Below are 15497 nucleotides of genomic sequence, written 5' to 3'. Positions count from 1 at the left end.
TAATTTCGCACTATTTTTTTAAAAATTAAAACTAAGGGTTATACTATAGGTTTAAGAAGTTATTATTATTACTCCAATCATGACATTTATAGATTCTTAGGGGTACTTAATTGGAAAGGTTTTGATTAACCCTAAATTTTAACAGTATACAATATAGCAGCATTATTTAAAGTATTTAACTACAGTACTACATGATAAGATTTCCCGTTTCATTATCAATGGTCAGCTAGTGACCACCCCCTTAATATATATATATATATATATATATATATATAATGTATATATATACAGTTATGTATAAATGTATATATATGTAATTGAATTTTTCTTGTTATATATCACATTTAAACACAGACATTTTTATTCTGATGTAAAATTTTATATCTCACATTGTGTATTTGACATATACTTGATTTTACATGACTGATATATATACTAATTCATATTTATAATGTATAATTTATAAATTTTAATTCTTAATATTACTAAGTAAAATTTTTATCTTTAATTTTTAATTCATAATTTTTAATCTTAAATGCTTAATTGTATTGCTTATTTTTTAAAGGGATGTAAAATTAGATATATAATATTTTGAAAAAAAAAACAGGAAGATATGTTGGAATAATTGTAAATCTGACGATTGCATATATGCATATATATATATATATATATATATATATATATATATATATATATATAAACAAATAGTAAATGAGTATATGCATATATACGTACAGGTATGTGCATACCGACATCCACCTGTATGTATAGGTGCATATCTGGGTACAGGACATTGGACGCATCGTTAAAACGGCTCTTCCCATGGACCGGAAATTAAATTTGTATACACAAATTAAACCTTGCCATGGAGGAATGTAGTGGCGGACAAAAAACAAGACAGGAAAACAAACAGAAAAGGCTATACGGCCAGACGGGAAAAATTATGTGTGTACGAACGCTGTGAGGCACGAACTTGAAAGTGGGGACGAAGTAAGTTCACGTGTTTGCTCGGCGATAGCCAAGGAAGAAAAGGATTATTGACCGGAAGCATGTGACCATGCCGGTGTAAGGGGAAGAGAGAGAGTGGTAGAGGGAGAAACAAAGGGAGGAAGTAGAAGAATAGGTGAGCAACGAGAGGAAAAGAGGAAGAGAGGAAGTACGAGGGGGGAAAAAGAGATACGTAGTAGTAACAGAGGAAGAACGAGAGGGGTAAAGAGAGATACGTAGTAGTAAACAGAGGAAGAACGAGAGGGGGGAAAATGATAGAGGAAGAGAAAGAGAAAGAGATAGAGTAGCGTCGGAAAATATAAAGTTTCGATAACTACTTACAAATGGTGATGCTGAGTTCGGTCATGTAAAAACAAATAGTAAATGAGTATATGCATATATACGTACAGGTATGTGCATACCGACATCCACCTGTATGTATAGGTGCATATCTGGGTACAGGACATTGGACGCATCGTTAAAACGGCTCTTCCCATGGACCGCAAATTAAATTTGTATACATACAGTTGTGTATATGTTTATATATTGTAATCTTCAAATACTGAAACACGTGTAGTTCTTTCATATTTAAGAAATTTAAGTATTAACTGAAGTAGGAGATAATTAATGAAGTATAATATATAGCCTGCTGGTAATTTTGTTTATATCCTTTAAGTATTATTTCGTTATGTGCAAACTGATACCATGTGTTTACTTTCAGATATACTCATTAGGTTATTTTTTGTATTATCTGAAATAGAATACCCGTATATCGATTAATGCCCCAAAATTGAATTAATATTGACTTTTATCAGATACTTTATATATTTATAGATAAATATATAAATATATGATAAATAAAACCTCAAGGTACGATATGTAGATGCATATATTGCTGAAGGGTTGCAACTGATTGATTTGGAATTTTGTTTTCCCAAATTGTTTAAATATATGCACACACACACACACACACACACACACACACACACACACATACACACACATACACACACGCATATATATATATATACATGTATACATATATATATATATATGTATGCATATATATATATATATATATATATATATATATATATATATATATATATATATATATATATATATATATATATATACATACATATAATACATACATGTGTGTGTGTGTGTGTGTATCTTTGAATGCCTTTGTACCCTCCGGATAACGTTGTACAATGTGTTCTTTTGCTTTTTAAAATTGTAGGGTTGTGATTTGATGGAGATTTTACTGTTGTTTCTAGCAGGTTGAGCAACTAATAGAAGTTTCTCCAAGGAGTAGAAACAGGAGAGTATAAAATATAAGGATAAAACCAAATTTGAAAATAAACAATTCATCTGTGATAAATAAATTAGTACCACCGAACTATTATATTAAAGAGAAAAATGAATTAATAACACTTATGTAGTGAGGAGAAAGAAGAAAATATTATATTAGTAATTGATACTATTTGCAGCCTAATTATAGAAAGTACGGGTGACAATTTTGATTATACTTCGAATTATTATATCTCCGCAGTGAAGTATGGCCGTCTTCATGCTTGCTAATTTAGTGATGAGTTTCAACTGTTCTAATAATCATTCGAATAGAAGACAGATTTATATATTCTCGAAAGGTACTACTGAGGAAATATTCAACAGATGCATCACATATCAATTATATTAACCAAACATAAAAGGAGTCAGTAGAGAAAATTACCCAAGTATTCCCAATTTTTTGAAAGTTAGTAAAATGGACTAAGAAAGCTTAATTCTTAATTAATTAGAATTATATCCTTAGTTACGTAAATAATTATGTGAATGACTAATTCTAGTAACATAAATAAAAAAAAGAAAAACCTCAAATTTTTACTGTTGTGGGTTTCTTATAGAAACCCTACTCTTTAAGAAGTAGTAAACTATGAAGCTATCACGCGCAAATTTGAGAGCCTTAAACTGCTCAGATTTCATGCTGCTCTTGGAGAGATGTACTTTGGAGAAATGCACTCAACGCCATTCTGCATCTTTTTAAGTCGAAGTAATGTAATGAAGAATTACACCCGCTGTTTAAATTACATCCACTGTTTTATAGAAAGCTTTGTTAATTAGAGTTAATTAGGAAGAATCAGAAGATATGCATAATAAGTATATTTTAGTTAGGATTTCTTGTAACATTAAGGTTCATTGGGAAGTGACGATATTGTAATTGGTTACAAGTGCCTACGGGAAGGTTCTAACTCAAAGCATACTAGATCCCAAAACATCATACAGAGCTAAATAATGTATTCTTTTACTTGTTTATTTTTGACTGCGCCCATGCTGGAGTACCACCATTAGTCGAATAAGTCGACCCCAATACTTATTCTTTGTAAGCCTAGTACTTATTCTATCGTTGTCTTTTGCCGAACCGTTAAGTTACGGGAACGTAAACACGCTAACATCGGTTGTCAAGCGAGCATGAAAAGTAATATTCTTAAGATTGTAAACCTGGAAAAGTATAGGACAAGCTATTACTTCTAGTAAAGTAAAGAATAAGAAACTTTTTTGCTTAAAATATTGCAGCAAAGAATGCCAGTTCTTCTAATTTATCACTCTTTACAATTCCCATCTTTTAAATTTATTGTACAAAACTGTTCAGCTAATTTGTAAGTTTGTCTAATTAGTCAGTTTTTTCTGTATTTAAGGTAGTAAATTAGCCAAATTCTACTTAAATAAGTATAGTTTTATTTTTAAACTACAATAAAATAATTTTTAATATTGAAATTTTTATTTTGGCTGCAATATTTTAAGTAAAAAGTTTCTTATTCTTTACTTTACTAGAAGTAATAGCTTGTCCTATACTTTTCCAGGTGTAATAACTTATCCTGTACTTTTCCAGGTTTATAATCTTAAGAATATTACTTTTCATGCTCGAATTTTTCCATGTAATCCATGATTTTTCGAGGCATTGCTATTATAAGATAATTAATAATGTGTCAATTAATAATTTAAGATTTTAACTTATAAAATACTGAAAGAAAATATTTCAATTTTTCAATGTAAGTGATGATATTTCAATTTTTTTAATGTTTAATTTAAATATATGTTGTGATTGAATTATTTGATATTACCATCCACACCAGATTAATGGCAGGGAATGTTACCATCTTATTGGTTGCACCATGGCTCACCAAATGTTACAAACAACCATCAGTTACCAGGCTCACCTTAAATAACCTAGAATTTGAGTTGGTGATAATTGCACTGACTGCTGCTAATCTAGATCTATCAATGATTATTCAATACAGCAGTAATTATAAAAGCATATCAGATATACACAAGTTTAAATTACCTGCATCCCATTAATATAAGTTTGATTTATGAAAAATTCTTTTTAATTAATTTTGAAATTCAAAATGTAAATTTAGAATATAAGCACTTTAACCAATGCCTTTTCTGGACAGCCTTACTACATGCCTTCAGATCTGCCCATAGAGATACAGCCAAAATTGACTATATTCCTGCCCCAATAAATTTAGATGCACATATCTGAAGCATATAGCACATTAATGCACTAGTATGATTAAATAATTAACTAAAAAGAAAAGGAAAGCAACTAAAAGGGAAAAGCAAAAAAAAAAAGCAGAAAACAAGTTAATTAAAGCTGAAAGAGAAAATTAATAATAAAAGTTAAACTTACCCTAATTCAACAGCATATTAAAAATAACTTAATTAAATACTTAATTTAAAAAATAAAATATACGAAAGGTAAAGTCAACTTCGGTGGAATTTGAACTCAAAACAAAAAGACAGACTTAATACTGATTAACATTTCACCCGGCGATTTTGGCAACCCGCCGCGTTAGGATGTAGGCATTCTATTCAGTAATATATTCTTATCTTAACATTATTACTTAGAGCGTTACTTATTTCCTCATGTACTGACATGAAATTTCCAGACATTTCACCTCAACTTTTTTTCTACTAATTTTTGTTCAATGCGATTACCGATTCAGATTTCTTCATGCATTATTCTATCATTTAAGCCTAAGAAAAGTATACATTTATTTAAAAAAAAAAAAAAATTATGTTAATTGAAGATGGATAGGTGCCTTACACCCCACTTTAGACCTCATATATTTTGATGTAACTTTTTCTCTACTGAACCAAATCTCAAAGTATTTATGCCAAAGTGTAGCTGAGGAGGTGTCCTCTTTAAAACTGTTAACAGTTTGCAATTTAGTTGAGAACTGAATTAGTGGTGAAGCTTGGAAGCTGCTGCGATTGACGAAATGGTGGACTTAAGAATATATTCAACTACTACCGTGGTTGAATGATATATATATATATGTGTGTGTATATATATATATATATACAGAGAGGGAAAGAAGAGGGAGGGGAGAGAGACAGACAGACAGACAGACAGAGAGGGGGGAGCAACGGAGGAGGGGAGAAGGGGGAGAAAGAAGAAGAAGAAGAAGAAGAAGAAGAAGAAGAAGAAGAAGAAGAAGAAGAAGAAGAAGAAGAAGAAGAAGAAGAAGAAGAAGAAGAAGAAGAAGAAGAAGAAGAAGAAGAAGAAGAAGAAGAAGAAGAAGAAGAAGAAGAAGAAGAAGAAGAAGAAGAAGAAGAAGAAGAAGGGATTAATAAAACTAGGCAGATATCCCTAAAGCATTATGCTAAACAGATTTGATTAACTATATCAAACAATCAGATACCAAAGATTCAAAGTAATTTTCCATATATGACTAGTAAATCCAAATATTTCTCAGAAGAGAAATTCGGAGTATAAGACAACAAGAACAAGAATAGTATTTCATACTTTTTTTCTCTGTATCTAAACACGCTGACACAATAGAAACGTTCGTCGGTAATGTATGGTGTAATCATCAGTTAAAGATGTGATTTTCTCCATTCTTGTATATATGTATGTATGTATGTATGTATGTATGTATGTATGTGTACATATATGCATGCATGCATACATGCATACATACATACATGCATACATACATACATACGTGCATGTATACATGCATACATACATACACACACGTATAGATACAAACATACATACATACATACATACATACATGGGGCATAAGGATATGTAACACTGCTTAAATATCAATCTTGAGAAATTAGGCCTCTCAAAGACAGAAAAAAGAAAGCTGATTCAAAGATTACACATCCAAGCCATTCACTGGAAATGTAAGAATCTGTAAAACTTTCCCGAAGTTTATCGTTTAAGTATATATGAGCATGTCTAGATATGCAAGTATATGCATGGGGAGACATAAAACAAAGCGTACAAATCTGCACGTAAACATACATACAAAAAATATCCTGTGGTTGATGTTGAAACTCCAATGACGGAGCCTTGGATCTAGGTTAGAAACCGGCTCTTTACCTATTGACAAGAAATCTTGAAATAGAATTGAATAATGACATACATAAATGTGTGTGTGTGTGTGCGTGCGTGTGTGTGTGTGTGTGTGTGTGTGTGTGTGTGTGTGTGTGTGTGTGTGTGTGTTTGTATGGCGTGTGCCTTTGTGTCTATCTCTCACTACCTGGGAACTGGTATTTTTTTCTTTTACGTTCTTGTCCAGATTTTAAATAAGTGTTGAAGTCAATCGGATCGATTACATCTTTGAAGTGGTACACCAGCGTGGCCAGCACTCAAATAAGTGAATTAAGTAACACTACTGTGAAAGAATGCATGCACACACGCACACACACACACACACACACACGTCAATTTACCTATCTATCTGCGTATGTGGTGAGAAGCTTACCTCACAATCGCATGGTTCCGCGTTCAGTCCAACTCCATGCCACCTTGAGTAAGTGTCTTCTACTATAGTTTCGGGCCGACCAAAGCCTTGTGAGTGGATTTGGTAGATGCAAACAGAAAGAAGCCCGTCGTGTATATATATATATGTATATATATATATATATATATATATATATATATATATATATATATATATATATATATATATATATATATATATATATATATATATATATGTGTGTGTGTGTATATATATATATATATATATATATATATATGCGTGTGTGTGTGTGTGTGTGCGTGTGTGTGTGTGCGTGTGTGTCTGTCTGTCTTTGTCCCCCACCATCGATTGACAACTGATGCTGGAGTGTTTACATCCCCGTAACTTAGCAGTTCAACAAATGAGACCAATAGAATAAGTACTAAGCTTACAAAGAATAAGTCCTGAGTCGACTTCTTCGGCTAAAAAGAAAACCTTTAAGATAGTACTCCAGCATGGCCGCAGTCAAATGACTGAAACAAGTAAAAGAATAAAAGAATGTATGTGTGCGTGTATGTGTATGTGCGCGCGTGTGTGTATTAGCACTGACATATACATGTATGTGTGAATGCATGTATGTGTGAATGCATGTATGTGCGTATGTGTACGTATGTGTGTCTGCACGTGCAAGCACGCATGCGTGTATGTGTTTGTTTCTCTGTGTGTCTGTGTAAGTATCCACATAAAATCAAAGTAACTTGAAAATATTATTCAAGACATCGCAAGCATTCGGAAGAAAATTGTGGGATGTAGAATTTGTGAAGGTATATATACTCTTCCAAATGACTGGTGAGGAATTATTTAGAATACATATTTACCTGATCTAATTTACAATAAACATTTTCAAATCTATTTACATTTTATTTCTTCGTGTCATCTTTTCAAATCCCTATTGATTGTGTTCCACTTCTTCACATAACGCCGGTTCTGATCGCAAAATCCGATAAGTCTGTTGGTTTCCTTCAATATTTAACATGAGAATTTTTTCACGTTTCTCCTGTATAATTCAAATATAATAAATAATTGTACCAAATTTCTTATTGTAGAAATTTCAGAACTAATCTCGTTTACATAAATTATTATCCACTCGATCTTGTATTTAATAAAATAAGGTTTCCGCATACAGAGAAGAAAGTAATGAATGAACGTGTGAGCTTGTATAGATATTCAAATACGTATACACAGATTCATACATTCACATGTGCTTTTATACCTTTTGAAAGTGTATTTATTCGCTATGCTTCTCTTTATGTTAAAGCGTTATGTATGCACATATATTATACTTTATTATATTATATTATATTATATTATATTTCACACTGAGGCTTCTTGAATCAAAACTGAGAGTCACGCTTCCGATTATTCAGACGGTTGATCTAGAAAAGCATCATGACAATATATAAGTAAAATGGTTCGCATACTCAGTTAATAGATAACAGTGCATCACCATTTGAATGGTTGTCGAAGCAATGGTTAGAAAATGGATGGCCTGTTCATTATGAACAGATAAATATATATAACTTCAGCACAGTTGAGTCAATGTTTTTGGTGCAACCGTACCTCAGCTGCGCATAGAAACGTTACTGCTTTCATTGACAATATAATCAGAAACCTTTCCACGTCTGAACACATAGAACTATTCTCTGTTATGTAATAATAACAAACCTAATATCAGCCTCAAAATTTGGTGTCTTCAAAAGCATAGACTTATCAAATTTGCAGGTGAATGGGAAACAAAAAGGAAGTAATATGTCTTACTGGAAACCCCCTTCAACTGCTTTTTCAGAAAATACGCATATATTGTGAACGATTCCTTACTACTTCACAACACAAATACAATTAAAACAATTCAATTTTTTAAGCTTTCACTAATGCTATATTTCTAACTAACCTATCCCTCCCTTTCTCTCTCTCTCTCTCTCACACACACACATACACGCACACATACACATGCGCGCGCATACACACACGTATATAGACTTAGACGTGGCTGAATGGTAAGAAATTTGCTTCCCAACCACATGGTCCCGAGTTCAGTCCTACTGCCAGGCACCTTGGGCAAGTATCTTTTATTAAAAGTGGATTTGATAGATAGAAACTGAAAGAAAAGAAGTGCCAAACATCTAAATCCAATGGACCAGTCACTGGATAAGTTTGGCACAGAAATGTTAACATAGAGTGGTGAATAAATCGATATATCGAATTTGAAGTCTCTGTCTCTTTTGAATATGAAAATTTAAAAGTTTAAAAACCTTATGATATATATATATATATATATATATATATATATATATATATCTTTCACTCTTTCACATACTTCAGTCATTTGACAGTGGCCATGCTGGAGCACCGCCTTTAGTCGAGCAAATCGACCCCTAGACTTATTCTTTGTAAGCCTAGTACGTATTCTATCGGTCTCTTTTCCCGAACCGTTAAGTTACGGGGACGTAAACACACCAGCATCGGTTGTCAAGCCGATGTCGGGGGACAACACAGACACACAAACATACACACAGACATACATATATATACATATATACGACGGGCTTCATTCAGTTTCCGTCTACCAAATCCACTCACAAGGCTTTGGTCGGCCCGAGGCTATAGTGGAAGACACTTGCCCAAGGTACCACGCAGTGGGACTGAACCCGAAACCATGTGGTTGGTAAGCAAGCTTCTTACCACATAGCCACTCCTGCGCCTATATATTCATGTGTGTATGTGTTTATGTGTGTGCGCGTGTGCGTTCGACTGTATGTATGCACGTGTGTACGTTTTCGGTGTTTGTGTGTTCCTCATCACTGCTTTATGTCCGCGTATCTTTGCAGTTCGGCAAAAAGAGACCGACAGAATACCAGAATTAATAATAAACATCGGGGTCGGTTGGTTTCACTAAACTCTTCAAGGCGGGGTGGTGGCAGCATGGCCGCAGTTCAATGAGTGAAACGAATAAATAATAAAAGATGAACGATATATATATATATATATATATATATATATATATATATATAGATATATATATATATACATATATGAAGACAGATGTGTAAATAACAAGCAGTTGTATTAGTTTAACGCGCGGGAAGGTGAGAATGTCTTTTACGTTTCGAGCCTACGCTCTTCAACAGAAAGGAACACGAGAAAATAAACAGAGAGAATAAAAAATAGCTTTAGTGGCTAGCGGTCAATCCTGACGATAGCTGGACAGAGGTGGTCAGACAGGAGAGCTAGGAAGAAGGGCAGATAATAAAATAGTGGCGATCCCAAAACGGAGGGAAAATCTTCATATATATAGAAGATCAAAAATAAAATTGCAGATAACAAAAAGAGAAACGAACACGTAATCCAGCGAGAAAAGTATTGAAAATAACCGTTAACAGATATGGATGTATAAACGCCCTCGTGCAAGCTGCGTGGCACGAGTACACACGCTCATACAAGCATCAGCAAAAATGTGAGCATACGCACACAGAAGGTTTGGTGCACTCAGGATCACAAAGCGAGTTAGTTACTTGGTGTTTATAAGAATGGGGAAGTTAAAAGTAAAGTCATCCATACCTTAAATTAAGTTAACGGTAACTCAAAATTCATTCTCAGTGCATTGTGCAAAAGTACATTTATATGCGTGTAGGCATCTCGATAGTCATTCAGAATTTCTATTGATTATTTTCTCGTTAGTCCACAGAATAGCCAGGGATTCCCCGGAGAAGAGATGGCATCTCCTTGAAATTATATTGTATGGTTTTGCATGTCTAACTATGGACCGGTTAACGTTGTACTTCGGTTTACCCTCTTTCAGTCACCATATAAAATCTGTCAAAGATGTTGTACGTGTATATATGCATGCATGCACACATGTGTGCTTAAAGGTATAAACGAGAGAAAGAGTACTTGATACATGCCAATATTGTATCCATTTTATCGCTACTTTTCTCTATGTGCGAACTTTGAAACAAATTATGCGTGAGAAAAACTATGAGCCAAAAAGAGTCACGGATTATATCGATTTTCAATGGTCAATAGCGTGAAGTGTGCATAATTATAACCATAAAAAGTTAGTGATAGAAGAGAAAGGAGAGTGGGGAGGAGTACTGTAGCAAAATCGGGTGCTAGACTATCTAGATCTGGATAGATTTTAACACGAATTTTAACTAGTGATGACAAAAATCGGAGTGGTTGTGTTGGAATATGAAAGTCATAAGGTACATATTTTTGTTCTCTTCATGCAGGAGATTCGAGAACCACAATGCTCCGATTTAGGCTTGTTTTCGATCCCATCCTTCCTTGGTTTTCAGACATTGTAAGATGTGGAATAAATTTTATCTCAGAAATTAAATAAAATAACATGTGAGTTGTATCTGCACTCAAAAGTATTGCCTGTAAATCCTGTGTAGTAAACTCCAGCAGTTCAATATTGCTATTAAAGCTGAAGTACCAGAATGGCTTCGACTAGAATTAACTTGAGATTCGAAACATCTGGGGAGAAGTTAACCATGAGGACTCGAAAAACGTTTGGTAGAATAACTTGTATTCCATTAAGAATACGGTTCTACATCGAAAATGCACCTCCAATTCCACTTCAAGAGAACCAAAATTATTTATGCGGATTTTTTACATGATTCTTTTATTGGAAGATGTATGCTTTAGGTTATGATATTCCTGTGTAGCTGGGAAATTTTGCTCGCTGTACTTAGTTATATTGAATTGGGTTGGTAACTAAGTTCCCGCCGTTTTTTTAAATTTGGGAATTTATTGCGGTTTTAAATTTTGGAATCTATTTTTTTTTCGAGAATTCTATTTTTGGATCATTTTGGAATCTTTTTTTTTTTCTAGTTAATTGTAGTTAATTTTTGTTTATTTTCAGATCATTAAAATGGAATGTCAAGTTAAGAAAAACGAACATTTTCGACACCTTCTTTTTCCTTTTAATCAAGGTTCTAAGGCCGCAAAAGCTGCTCGCGACATTTGTGCTGTGTATAGAGAGGGTGCCATAGCTGAAAGAACCGTTCGTGGTTGAAATTCCAAGTTCAAAAATGGAAATTTTGACCTCAAAGACTCACCTCATAGCCAGTCATTATAATTGAGGATACGATTAAAATATCCATGCCAGATGATACGTTTAGAAATTCTCTTACTTATCTCCTCTTTGGTAACATAATGATTGAGAAATAGTTAGCATTTCAGTACACATACATGCCACACACACACACACACACACACACACACACACACACACACACACACACGCACACACATACAAACACATATACACGCATTCACTCACTCAAACTTAAACACATAAATGTATGCATGTGTGTGTGTGTGAAGGCGCGTGGTTTACTGATTAGGGCATTCGGCTCACGATTGTAAAGCCGCAAGTTCAATTCCCCGCGCCGCCTTGTATCATTGAGCAAGACCTTTTATTTCACGTTGCTCCAGTTCACTCAGCTGGCAAAAATGTGTAGTACCTGTATTTCAAAGGGCCAACCTTCTCGCACTCTGTGTCACGCTGAATTTCCCTGAGAACTACGTTAAGAGTACACGTGTCTGTGGAGTACTCAGCCACTTGCACGTTAACTTCACGAGCAAGCTGTTCCGTTGATCGTATCAGCTGGGACCCTCGTCGTCGTAACCGACGGAGTACTCCTACCTATGTGTGTATGTATATATATATATATATATATATGAGTGGCTGCGTGGCCGACCAAAACCTTGAGTGGATTTGGTAGACGGAAACCGAAAGAAGCACGTCGTGTATATATATATATATATATATATATATATATATATATATATATATATATATATATATATATGTATATATATATGTATATATATATATATATATATATATATATATATTCTTTTATATAGTTTCAGCTTAGAGCTGCGGCCATACTATATATATATATATATATATATATATATATATATATATATATATATATGTATGTATGTATGTATGTATTATATACGTATTTGTGTGTCTGTGTTTGTCCCCACCATCATTTGACAACCGATGTTGGTGTATTTACATCCCCTAACCTAGCGGTTCGGCAAAAGAGTCCGATAGAATAAGTAATAGGTTTACAATGAATAAGTCCTGGGGTTGATTTGTTCGATTAAAGGCGGTGCTCCAGCAGGGCTACAGTCAAATACTGAAACAAGTAACAAAAATAATAGAATATTATACATATACTCTCCCATTTTGGATTGCTATGATAGTAGGGTTTACATGAAATCAGATCTAATGTAGTATCTGGATAAAAAGAAGTAATTGATTGGTATTAATGTCTCTTCTTTAAATTTTATTCTTTCAATAGGCTATTATTTTATAAATTTAACCACAAGTTAGCCATAATTAAAACTCTCATCTCTGTACAATCGACAGTTGGTTCGTTTCTTGAGGATATCTTAGATAGAAATAAATACCTCAAGTTCGTTAACTTCAGCACCGTTGAATCAAATTATTGAAGTGTCTAATAGTGAGACGTTCTCGTTTTTGACCCAGAACAACTGGTGAGAAAAGAGCTACATTTCCACATTTGATATGATTCTAGCGTCGAAAATGTCTTCCCGAATTTCATGGCTTTCAGGAGAAGGATGTTTAAGTTGAAATGGAAATTTGAGTTGAATTTAGTTGAAAAATAATCTGCAACAAGACAATGGTGACCTTAACTTCTCCCCTACATCTACTGAAAATATGTGTGTGTGTTTGTGTGTGTGTGTATTTATATGAATGAACGAAAACTGGAACTTAGCGAGTGAAAGAGGGAGGCAGAGAGAGAAAAATATTTCAGATGAGAGAGAGACATGAAAATTATACTTCGGTCTCTACAAAGTTTATATGTACATGTATGTGTGTGTGTGTGAGAGCGGTATGTGCGTGTTTGTGTTATTTGTATATATGTATCTGTGTGTTTGTACGTGTGTGAGAGTGAATGTGTTTGTGCGGATGTGTGTTACTGTGTTTTGATAGATAGATAGATAGATAGATAGATAGATAGATAGATAGATAGATAGATAGATAGATAGATAGATGTTAAAATTTTTGAAAGAATATAAAAATATAATAATGCCTTTGTTCTACTTACTATTCCATTTCTGTGAAAAGCAGTGAATTATATATTTACATTCTGGTAATAAGAAACAGGAAGTCTGTAACTGAAGGGAGAAAAAAGGAAAACAAAAGATAAATAAACATATCAAAATGACGAAGTGCCATACACACATCTAGTGTGTATGGAAGGCAGGAATTATTGCTGTGAAGAATTTTTGAAGTCAAGTTTTGTTTTTGGTTTTACAGTTGAGTATCAATGCAATCAATGATGATGTGGGAATAATTGCAAAAATGCACTTGTGAATGAACAAATATTTCAAATAGACAAAAGATTTATAGAATGTGCATTTTATTTCTGTGTGAAACTATAGTTATGCTTACCTATATAATCATGGAGTCGAAGAAGAAAGAACAGTTTAACTCAAAGAACCGTCTGTTTTAAAGGGCATGCCACATCCAAAGAATAACCAGTTATGAATGTGTGCCAACATGTTTAACTTTGCAATTCACTAGTTTCTTTAACAAAAAAAAATTCTCAACATTAATTTCTTAATTAACGATAAATGCCATTCTATTTGCGTCATTATATTTACTGGCTATTTATAAAAATAAACAACACAGTAATCAAAATACATCCACGTCTTTCTACTTCCTTCTCCAGCCTATATATATCTAACAATGTACCTCTCTATCTCTCTCCCTCTCACTCTCTCTTTCTCACCCCTCTCTCTCGCTCCCACACACTCTCTCTCTCTCACCCATCCTGTCTCCTGTCAGCTCCACCTATTTTATCTTTCTACTCCAAAACCGTAATATTTCCTGTTGCTGAGTTTGTTTCTATTCCTTCATACTTTCTTCTCCTCCTTTGTCACTACCACCACGACTTCTTCTTCTTCTTCTTCTTCTTCTTCTTCTTTGCCTCCTCCTTCTCCTCTTCCTCGTTCTCCTCCTCCTCCTTCTTCCTCGTTCTCCTCCTCCTCTTTCTTTTTTCAACCCTCATCCTTTTTCTTTTCTATATAGTTGTTGTTGCAGTTGTAATTATTATTATTATTATTATTATTATTATTATTATTATTATTTCCTCATAATTCAATAATTGAATTCCTTCGCATTCAATCTGTTTTTCGTTTTTATAGTCTGTGTGTGCATACGTATACATACAGACATAAATACATACATACATATGTGTGTGTGTATATATATATATATATATATATATATATATATATATATATATATATATATATATATATATGCATATATGTATGCATGTATATATACAAAACACCCCACTACACCACACACACACGTACATACATATATGTAATAGTTTAGTCTGCTGAATTCTTTATTTGGATATTGATTTTTCCTCTCCTCCCTTGATATATCACAGCAAAATCATCAAATGAAATGACTCATATTTATGAATATGTGTGCGTTTCTTTGTGTGTGTATATATGCTTGCACAGTGCAAGAATATACACGTGCACACACACTCACATACCACACGCACACATACACGTACGCACACACATGTATATACGCATGTGTGTCTGTGTGTGTGTGCGTGAGTGTGTGTGCGAATCTGTATGCACACACATATATGTAACCATACATACATACAA

General features: G+C 33.5%; 1 protein-coding gene across 1 annotated transcript in view; it reads right to left on the bottom strand.

Annotated features, from left to right (window-relative positions):
- Positions 1-14539, bottom strand: part of LOC106871565 (F-box/WD repeat-containing protein 7) — a 147045-nt gene extending 132506 nt beyond the window's left edge. Inside the window, exons 1-2 of the mRNA XM_014918071.3 lie at positions 14254-14539; positions 13907-13976 (exon numbers count right to left, since the gene is read on the bottom strand). The gene's annotated coding sequence lies outside the window, so the exon portion shown is untranslated. The remainder of the gene's footprint in view (positions 1-13906; positions 13977-14253) is intronic.
- Between the last annotated feature and the right edge of the window lie 958 nt (positions 14540-15497).

The sequence above is a fragment of the Octopus bimaculoides genome, chromosome 2 (assembly GCF_046866305.1).
Source record: "Octopus bimaculoides isolate indiv1 chromosome 2, ASM4686630v1, whole genome shotgun sequence".
NCBI lineage: Eukaryota > Metazoa > Mollusca > Cephalopoda > Octopoda > Octopodidae > Octopus > Octopus bimaculoides.
This window is presented reverse-complemented; position numbering and strand designations above follow the sequence as displayed.